Source organism: Emys orbicularis, chromosome 12, assembly GCF_028017835.1.
Source record: "Emys orbicularis isolate rEmyOrb1 chromosome 12, rEmyOrb1.hap1, whole genome shotgun sequence".
NCBI lineage: Eukaryota > Metazoa > Chordata > Testudines > Emydidae > Emys > Emys orbicularis.
The window spans coordinates 19,893,136-19,903,616 of NC_088694.1; the positions used below are offsets into that span (position 1 = coordinate 19,893,136).

The 10,481-nt window shown below is 48.9% G+C and overlaps 1 pseudogene; it reads left to right on the forward strand.

The window, feature by feature from the left end:
* Positions 1-6,082: 6,082 nt before the first annotated feature.
* On the forward strand, positions 6,083-7,166 carry LOC135886491 (P2Y purinoceptor 1-like; annotated as a pseudogene).
* Positions 7,167-10,481: the final 3,315 nt, after the last annotated feature.

Below are 10,481 nucleotides of genomic sequence, written 5' to 3' on the forward strand. Positions count from 1 at the left end.
AAGACCACAGTGGACCTGGACAGAGGAGGCAACAAATACATGGGAAAGTCTGAAAAAGGGGTTAATGGAGGCACCTACCTTGGCCGCCCCTAACAATGAATTCCCCTTTGGATTGTACCCTAGTGTTAAGAATTTCTGTATTGTTAGTATGCTTACACAGGATACTGGTGTTGGGGAAAGACCCGTTGCGTATTATAGCAGGGCGTTAACAGGTCCAGAAAGCAAACTGGGAAGTTGTGAGCAAACTGCTCTTGCTGCTTACTGGACGCTACAGAAAGCCCAGGCAATTATTGGAGCAAGCAAGGTGATTGTAAAAAGTCACCATGCACTGGGGAAATTACTCAGTCAGGAAAATCTGGCTAAAGGACATGTGAGAGTTGATAAAGCCATTCAATAGGTCTTTGCTCTCATGTCCAAGAATGTTCAATTAGTCCCACTAAAAGAACCGGAAATATCTATATGGGGATTGACTATAAATGGTCAAGAACATGTTTGCGAACCCCAACGGGAATCTAAGGCACACCCTGTATTTAAAGCAGCCCCAATTGACCAGGTGATTGGAAAAACCATTTGGTTTGTGGACGGTAGTTCGTATTATACTGAAGGAAAACGAGTCACTGGCTTTCCAGGGATTTGTTTAACTGGGAACATGCAAGGCGGTGAGTTGTTCCAGTATCAATTGGCCAAAGGAGGAACACAGGCTGCAGAGGTGTCAGCGGTCTTGGATAGGATGAAGGACAAGCAATCCGAGTTTATAATAGGAACTAATTCTGATTATGTTTACAAGGGCACCACTATTTACCTCCCATGGTGGAATAGTATAGGTTTTACGGGAACCGATGGATCAGGCATTAAACACAAAATCCTATGGCAGCAAATAGAAAGATTGGCGAAGCAGTATAAAAAGATCCGGATGGTTAAAATAAAAGCCCTTAAAAGAAAGGATCCTTTACAGTGGGGAAATGAACAAGCAGATAAATTGGCTAAGGAGGCAGCCCTCACTGGCATATTATGGGAACCGATGCCCGTGGCAGTAACCACCCGCGCACAGGCAAAGCAGGAACAGGAAAGTGAGGAAAACAACAAAAAGAGCTTCAGTTTTTACAGGAACTGCAGGCAAAAGATAACTCAATACAGCAATGGACAATAGAATGCCCCTCACAGTGGCAGGGGGTTCAGCTGAAAAAAAAACGGAGGCCTGATCCTGGCTAAACCAGACGATGAATGGGTCCTGGTAATCCCTCAGCAGATGCAGTACCTCCTTTTAGGATGGATACATGGTTCACTTGTGGGGGGGGGGGAGGCACCCAAAACAGGAAGAGGCACTGGAAAAGCTTAGAAAACTGGGGTAGTGACCTGGAATGAAAGAGGATTTAAATCTGCATATTCATGGCTGTTTGACATGTGCTAAGCAGGACCCTGCTAGAAGGAAAAGACGAGGAGAGTTAATGCATCAAGCATCAAAGGGACCCCTCCAACGCTTATAGGCGGACTTTGTAGGGCCCTTGCCTATCACCCCTATAAAAAATAGATTCTTGTTTGTAATTGTGGATAGCTTTAGTAAGTGGGTGGAAGCATTTCCGACCAGAAAAGAGAATTGCTGGGCTCCAGCAAAAGTATTAATAACGGAAATTTTTCCACGATGGGGACTTCCACATAGTATGGATTCTGATAATGGCCCCGCTTTTATCGGACAGGTGTACCGAAGTATGGGTAACTGGGCCGGTATTCCCCTACTGTTACACATCCCCTACCACCCTCAAGCAGGGGGACAGGTGGAAAGGATGAATAAATCTCTAAAAATTGAACTGTCTAAAGTATGTAATGAACTGGGAACAAATTGGGACATGGTACTCCCATGGGTTCTAATGAGGATCCGAGGCCGCCCAAACCGCGTGACAGGATACAGTCCCTATGAAATACTGTTTGGAAGACCTATGCCTGGTTGGGAAAACTTGTTGTATCCTCCAGATTGGGAAACAATTACAGCACTGGCAACTCCCACCTGGATGAACAGCTTTAAATATTGGTTGGGCTCAGTTCAAGGAGCAGCTGCAGCACAGCAGGCTGCAGAACAGCAAAAAATGAATCAGACTTTTGATGAACATAGTGATATCAAACAATGGAAAATCGGAGACCAGGTGATGGCTAAAATTGAACCAGTTCCCAAGAAAAAATTTCCAAAGGGAGAATGGTTCGGGCCTTGGCCCATTTTAGATAAATTAGGGCCCTCTCTGTACTTGGTTAACATAAACAAACAACCTCGATGGAAGCATGCCATGCAATTGAAGGAATATAAGGGTTAAACATGCATGTTACATGTCTGTGCTTGCTTTACAGAAAAACACACAGGATAAGTGAATAAGGTAAGCACCATGGAAACCTTCCAATTAAACAATGGAAGTTTTACAAGCTTTAATCTTAGTGCTCCATTTGCACCCCGCTTAGTATTGTATGTTGCTTGTATGTCAATTAAAACGATTTGAAGTGTCCAGACCTTACCCTGTCAGACAAATGAGTGCAAAAGGACAATTTACTTGGGGTATTGGTAATATGATCACCATCTGGTGGAATGACAAGGACACTTACCTGGGTGGACTGGTTTTCTTGGTATGCTGCCATCTTTGTCCAAGGAGGCTTCTATTTGAATAGAATACTACCAAGGTTTAATGACCCTTCATTTCTAGCTCATTGTTAGTATTGTGTCACTACGCTTTGGATTTTTCACACCTAGATGGAGGTAAAAAGACAGCAGAGAGGCAGGCAAGTCTAACAATCAAAATGGAGTTTGCACTGTGATAAAGATACATGCAGAGAGTTCATATCCCAAACTGGGATTCATAAATTGTACACAGATTTCCCAAAACATCAGGTGGTGTTTCTGTGATACCCAATGAAGCTGCTTCTTCAGGGAGGATGCTGTGAGATGTGGCATGACCACTACCAGTGTGTTCTGCTGGGCTCTGAAGCCCTGTCTGTTTTTCACTATTTCCTTCCTCTGCCCTTCATTTGGTAACTAACTTGGATTTTCTGAGATCCCTTCTCTCTATCCTACCAATGTGTAACTCCTCACCAAGGAGTCTGCTCCTACTCAAGTTTCTGACCTCTCCTTTCTTGTTCCCAGATGGATCATCCTGGTAAATGTTGCTGGAACTCTGGTCTTGTCTATGGTACAGAAATTACTCATTGATGACAATGGGTGTTCAGCTCTGCCTCTCTCACGCTTTCATTTTTATACTGCTACCCATCACCCTAGTATTTCAGCATCTTCCATAAAAACATAAGAACGGCCGTACCGGGTCAGACCAAAGGTCCATCTAGCCCAGTATCCTGTCTACCGACAGTGGCCAATACCAGGTGCCCCAGAGGGAGCGAACCTAACAGGCAATGATCAAGTGAGCTCTCTCCTGCCATCCATCACCCTCTGACAAACAGAGGCTAGGGACACCATTCCTTACCCATGTAAAATCATTAGTGATAGTGAAGTCCCTAAAAAGAACAGGAGTACTTGTGGCACCTTAGAGACTAACAAATTTATTAGAGCATAAGCTTTCGTGGGCTACAGCCCACTTCTTCGGATGCATCCACGAAAGCTTATGCTCTAATAAATTTGTTAGTCTCTAAGGTGCCACGAGTACTCCTGTTCTTTTTGCGGATATAGACTAACACGGCTGCTACTCTGAAACCAGTGAAGTCCCTAGTGGACTATATGTAGTTTCTGGCACTTCTCCCTTTCTGGGGTCAAGAACTGTTGGGGTAGGATGAGTTTTTTGGGTTGTTTGTGGTTTAGAGTAGGAGTTTGGAGATAAAGGGGGTGTCATTATTGTCATCTATTGTCAGCAATAGTGTCAACAGGTGCAGCTAAACCAGTTCTAAACATGGCAAAAATCTGTCTGGGGATTGGTCCTGCTTTGAGCAGCGGGTTGTAAGAGATGACCTCCTGAGGTCCCTTCCAATCCTGATATTCTATGATTCTATGGTTTGTCCTTGTACACACCTGAAGCTAAACTGTGTTCAACACTTGTTCCACTGCACCTGTCATTGACACCCACTATTGGCAATAGGTAATTGTTGTAGTGTAGCCAGGGTTGTGGGGAATAGCAGTTTCACGGGTAATTGATCTTTTGTCTTCTCCCTCCCCCCCCCCCCCCCCCCCCAATCCCACCCCGGTCAGTGCTCCAGAAAGCTTTAAACATTTCTGGGCTATGTCATGCTATGATAGTGCAGTCTCGGCATTGCTTTGAGACAAGGGCACTTGAGATTGAATACCGGGAAACCTTCCCTGATGGGGAAATCTTACTGGCTGGTGGCATAGACTACCAGGTGACGTGGTGACTCAAGTCATTTAAAACTGGACTGGGCAAAACAATGGGAAATAGACTGTAGGGAACAACCCTGCCCTGGCCCATAGAGGGGACGGACTGGTTGGGACCTAATGAGGCATCTCCATCTCGAACGTCTCTGGTTGTATGAGATGCTGATATGAAGGTCTAATTTAGAATAACCCTTTGGTCAGACTCCAATTCCTGCCCCCTCAGTGCTGCCAGGTGAGCGTTCGCACCAGAAATAGCTTCATGCTGTGTAGCTCCCTGGTGCTCTGATCAAAAATATCTCAGTGGGGAGGAGGCGGGGGCTGGCGCTGAATAACAGAGACAATTTATATTCAGCTACTGTGAGCTCCCTCTGCCTCCTTGAATTATTAATTCAAACCCCAAAATGAACTGGAGCAGCTTGGCATCCCCCAAACCCATCCCATGCTGGGTGATCCTTGGGTGCAGTGGTTGCCAGTGGGCAGCATTTAGCGGGCTATGACCCACCCCACAGCAAGCAGCGTAGCTCAGCTGGAGACTGCAGTCTGCATGTCACTAGTATGGATCATTTTTGGTGCCAATCATTGCCAAGAACAGAGCCGGCACTAGCCATAAGCAGACTAAGCAATTGTTTAGGGCCCTAAGCAGCTCGCTTTTTTAGTATGGGGGAGGGCAAAATATTTCTCCTTAGGACCCCCAATGGGCTAGCACCGCCTCTGGCAAGAGTCAGAGACGAGCCGGACTCGGGGGGTGGAAGGAAATGGGGGTGGGGTGGGGTGGGGTGGCGGAGAGCGGAGTAACACCTGTCTGTGCAGCTTGCAAAGCTCTTTGGGCTGGGAGGGGGGCGCAGCAGCTCCACTCCTGCCCCGGCTAACGGCGGGGTCCCTCCTGGATTACCCCGTCTGCCAGTCCCCGGTGCAGCGCCCCTATCTGCCAGTGCCGCTTTGGCGACGTCTGTCCTGGGCTGCTCCCACTCCCGAGTCCCAGGTCCCCCGTGCAGCACCGACCCCTCTCCCCGGCCTCCCCACGCGGCGCCCCGTCCCCGCCCTCCTCTCCCCGGGTCACCTCCCCACGCCGGCTACCCGTTCCCACTGCGGGCCCCACCCCGCCTCTCCCCGGCCCGCTCCGCCTGCGCTCAGCCGCCGGCCCGGCGGAGCTGCGCGGCAGCTTCGGACTATGTCACCCCGGATCGATACGCGGCGGTGGCCGAGTCTCTGCGCCTGAGGCTGGGTAAAATCTGCGGGGAGCCGAGCGGATATCGGGGGGAGCCGCGCAGAGGCCGGGGGGATCCCCCCAGGGACCCGGAGTTTCCCCCTTAGGGTAGGGACTGAGGTAGCCGCTCCTGCCCTTCCCCGAAGAAGGGTTCTGGGGAGTCCCCCCGTCCCCCCTCAGGGACCTGGCATCCCCAGCTCCCCCTCCCCCATAGGGTTCTGGGGAGCCCCACCTGCCCTGCCCCCCTTAAGGACCTGGCATCCCCACCTCCCCCATCGGGTTCTGTGGAGCCCCCCTGCCCCCCCTCAGGGCCCTGGCATCCTCACCTCACCCTTCCCCTATAGGGTTCTGGGGATCCCTCCCACAGCCCCAATTGCAAGAGGATATTTTCCTGCATCCCTCTTAAGGACTCAAGGATTCCCTTCTGCACCACCCTTAAGACGTGGGAGATTCCCCCTTGCACTGACCCCTCATGCATCTTCCCTAAGGACTCACTTGTTCCCTTGCTGCAACAACCCCCCATCTGCTTCCCCTAGAACCTTCCGCAGTAAACGGCACCCATGAAGGTGGAGGAAGTCGTCTTGGTTTCTGACACCACCAACTTCAACTTCAGCACTGCCACCACTATCCCGTGCCCGGTTAACCGGATTTTCACCCATCGCTTCCTGCCGGCCGTGTACCTCATTGTGTCCCTGCTGGGGCTGCTGGGGAATGGGCTGGGCCTGTGGAATCTCTGTGCCAGGTCCCGGAGGAACAGCTGGAACACCCTCAGCGTGCTGATGTGCAACCTAGGGGTGGCAGACCTACTATATGTGATCACTTTGCCCTTCCTGGTGACCTACTATCTCCAGGGGGGCGTGTGGCTCTTTGGGAAAGGCTGCTGCAGGCTGACGCGGGCCCTCTTCCACCTCAATCTCTATGCCAGCATTGGCTTCCTGACCTGCATCAGCATCCACCGCTACCTGGGCATCGTGTACCCACTGAAGATGCTGGGTAGGTGCCAGACCCTGGGCCCCCCCCTTCTTCATCAGTGCCTTGGTCTGGGCATGGGTCATCATCCAGGTGGGTCCTGATTTTGGCTTCAGCAAAACGGATAGCACTGGTACACAGTGTCATGATACGACAGGACATGAGAACCTGGGCACCTATCGGCCCTACGTCCTGGCTGTAACTATGACTGGCTTTGTCATCCCCTTCCTCATAATCATTGGCTGCTACTGCCATGTGGTGGTGGTCCTCTGGAGGAATGAAAATGTGGACCCAAACCTCAAGAGAAGGAGCATCAAACTGGTAGTGTTAGTGATGGTCCTGTTCTCTGTCTGCTTCCTCCCATATCACATCTTCAGGAACCTTAACTTGCTGTCCCGAAGCTGGCAACTCCAGGGGTCCTGCACCCAGACTTCAAAAAACATCTATGTCTCCTATCAGGTGACCCGGGGCCTGGCCAGCTTCAACAGTGCCCTGAACCCTCTGCTGTACCTAATGACCAGTGAGGACTGCGTGTCACGCATGAGGACCATCAGTCAAAGGGCTGGACAGTTTCTGGGGTCTCTCGGGGAGAGGAGAACCCAGCGCCAATCAGATCAGAAGAAAACGAGCATCATTCTCTGTGAAGAATTTGAAGAGGCATGTGATGAACTCTGAATTGGTTGGTTAAAAAAATAAGAGCATAGTCTGACTAGGTATATGGCAATTTACTTGTGTGTGGTGCCCCATTCCCTGCCCCGCCAGCTGTCTGTTTTGCCTTTTTAGAGTGCAAGCACATTGGGGCCTGGACTGAGCCTCCCTCTCTGTTTGTGCAGCAGCTAGCCCAATGTGGGAGTTACTAAAAACTATTACTAAAAAAGTGGGTACCAGCATTATAGGGCCTGGGCCCAGGGCCGGCTCCAGGCACCAGCCGAGCAAGCTGGTGCTTGGGGCGGCAGCTTGTAGGAGGCGGCATTCCGCCCAATCCTAGGGCGGCACGGCCGCTTTTTTGTTGTTGTTGTTGTTGTTTGTTGTTGTTGTTCCGCTCCGGCCGCCCTGTAGTGGGCAGCGGCATGGAGGACGAGAGCGCCCTGCAGCAAGCCCGGCAGGGCAGCCCGCGTCCTTCCCGCCCAGCCGATCGGAGTGGTGCGGAGCCCTCCCGGCAGGGGGCACAGCGGGAGGGGCCGCGTGGCAGCGCCCCGCTGAAGCCCTGGCCGCCCCCCTTCTCTCTCTCCCCCCACTTCCTCCCCCTCCCCCTCCCCCCGCTAGCCGGGGCACATCTGCAGGGCAGGGAGTCCCCTTGCACCCTGGCTCCGGCCGCGCCGCAGGTTTGTTTTGCTTTGCTGTTCTGGCCGCCGCGGTTTTTTTTTTTTTTTTTTTTGCTTGGGGCGGCCAGAAAGCCAGAGCCGGCCCTGCCTGGGACAACCTGCCAAGCCCAGTTTTGTACTATATAAAAATGATGTGTGTGTGTGTGTATATATATGTATATATTCTGCTGATCCTGAAATATTTGTCAGTTTCTCCCCAAAACAGAGGGTAAAACATTGTTAAACTTCAACTTTTATACTGGCCCATCAAGCTAACAACTCCCCCATGCATTTAAGAACGCAGGTACCCCTGCTGCAAGAACATGTGCCCTACGTCCCACCACTCTACTCAGCCGATGTGCTTCATCCTGTGAGCAGGCAGGGATTTGAAATACATTCGCTCCCTTCACCTAGGAAAGGGCATATTACTACTTACTTACCTACCTCAGAGGGGTGTCGTGAGGACCCTGTGGCTTGTAAAGGGTTTTGAGGATGAAAAGGTCTATAGAAGCTCTGAGCAGTACAGTTATATCTCTTATTAAGTAATACGACAGCTCCTGGGTTAGTTGGTGATGGCTATATGGGTGGCAGCATGCCCCAGGCTCAGTCACAGTAGGTTATATATCTTACTGGGCAGACATGCCTTAGGTCTTCTCCGTCTCTCCTCCAAGATTGTGCAGCTGCTGACAGCAAACTTGCCCTTTAAAGTTTCAGGAGGCTGGTGCTCTATTAGGATAATGACTGCAGAATTCTGAACGATGCCTGGAATGATGCAGAAGCTGATTACAGTGGGGAATCCTACGGAGAATTTTTCACAATCTGTAGGCATATGATTGCATTTTACAATTACTATCGTGCACCGGTCCTACACCTAAATTTTCAAAAAAGTAGGTATTCAATTGCATGCCTAATTTGAGTGTGCATGTGATGTGATTGCATTCATCGTCATAGTCATTATACATGAAAACGATCCATTATGTGAGCAAGTGGTAATTTGCAATAGCAATTGCCACACTAGCACGTTCAATCATGGTAACTGCATACAGAATTTTTCTGGAAATTTTGGCCCTAAAATATTTGAAAATGTGAAAGAGATTAAAAAAATAAAGTAGACAAAGAAATATGCATGCAAAATAAGCACACAGTTACATGCCCAATCTGTGTGCACAATCTTAATAACTGTATGTTTGCAAACTAGTCACACATTTTGTTGGTACTGTCACATGCTTAAACTTGATGAAGACCTGTCCCAATATTGCATTAAATAGATGGGCATTAAATGTAACATGCCGATGATGCTGATATTTAGGAAGAGAAGACTTAAGCCCACTGCAGTACAATGCAAGCAGGAAAAAGCCAAAGAGCTGATAGCAAAAATCGTATTTTCATTGTCTCCAAAGTGGATAGATTGTTATTGCTGGCAGCAGGTGTCCTCTGCATAGTGCAGAAGCTATAGCCACAAACTGGTATTTTACCTTCTTCTCCTCTCTGTCTTTTCCAGTTCAGATGGCTTGAATATTTCAGCAATTGTTAGAACATTAAAGGACATTCAGCAGTAGGTTTTTTCAATTCTGAAGAGAGCTTTAAACAATAAGAATGATCCAGATTTGTGCAGCTGCCGAAGTGAGAGAAACTTTGCTATTTGGAAAAATGCCTGATATTTATCACATTCAGCTGCTGTAGTGTTCAGATCCTCCTTTGATATACACCAAAGAAACCATGGCTAGTTTACATACTGAGTTAATATATCATGTTAAAGAGCAAATAAATACTTAGTGCTTCCAGTGATGAGTTGTTTGGTTTCTTTAAAACTTACAAGAACACAAGCCAGATGGCCTGAGGGATAGAGTTGGAAGCCTGCCTTGCCATGACACAGGAGAAGTGACAGGTTTTGGCTCTGGGATTGGCATTGAATGCAGGAGCTGCTTCTTACCCAGCTACCTGGCAAGATCAAGAGTGGCAAGACTCCAACCATTGAGAGGGGGAGCAATGATACTCTTGCTGGTGGATGGACTAGAGGCACGATCCCACAAGATGCTTAGCACTCTGACCCTTATCCAGCAAAGCATTTAAGCATATGCTATATTTTAAGATGATAAGTAGTCCCATTGAAGGCAAAAGTCATATTAGATCATCCTGATTTGTGAGCCTTGGATGACCTAATACGTCTTTTCCACCTCTAATGTCAATTAAGTGGGAAGGCCCAGGGGATCGCAGGACCTGCCCTGGATTAGCCTTTTGTCAGCTTGCAGAGTCCTCAGAGGGGCATATCTTCATGGCACTACACTGTTTCCCTCTAATGCTGATTTCACAGAATAAGTACCCACAGTGCCCTGGCCTGTGAGAGCTCTCAGTTGGCATAACTCTCCAGCACAGGTTTCAGATCCTAGATTCAAAGGCAATCCAGTTGGAAGGGATCCACTGGGTCAACTTGTCCAACCACTTGTCAGCCAAACAGGTCCCAGTGCTATCCTTTTCATCTAAGCTTGCAGATGCACTTCAGAATAATGCTTGTTTTCTGTACAGCTGTGTCACCCCCCAACCACACTCTTGTTTAAAAAAAAAAATTCTGTTGTTACTTCCACATCCCAGCTGTCTCCCTGTTTGCAATTCTGCTTGGTAATAGGTTGATTTTGCTTTGTACATTCTTGGTAGATGAATCATGTTCTTCTGAAAAAGGGAGAGT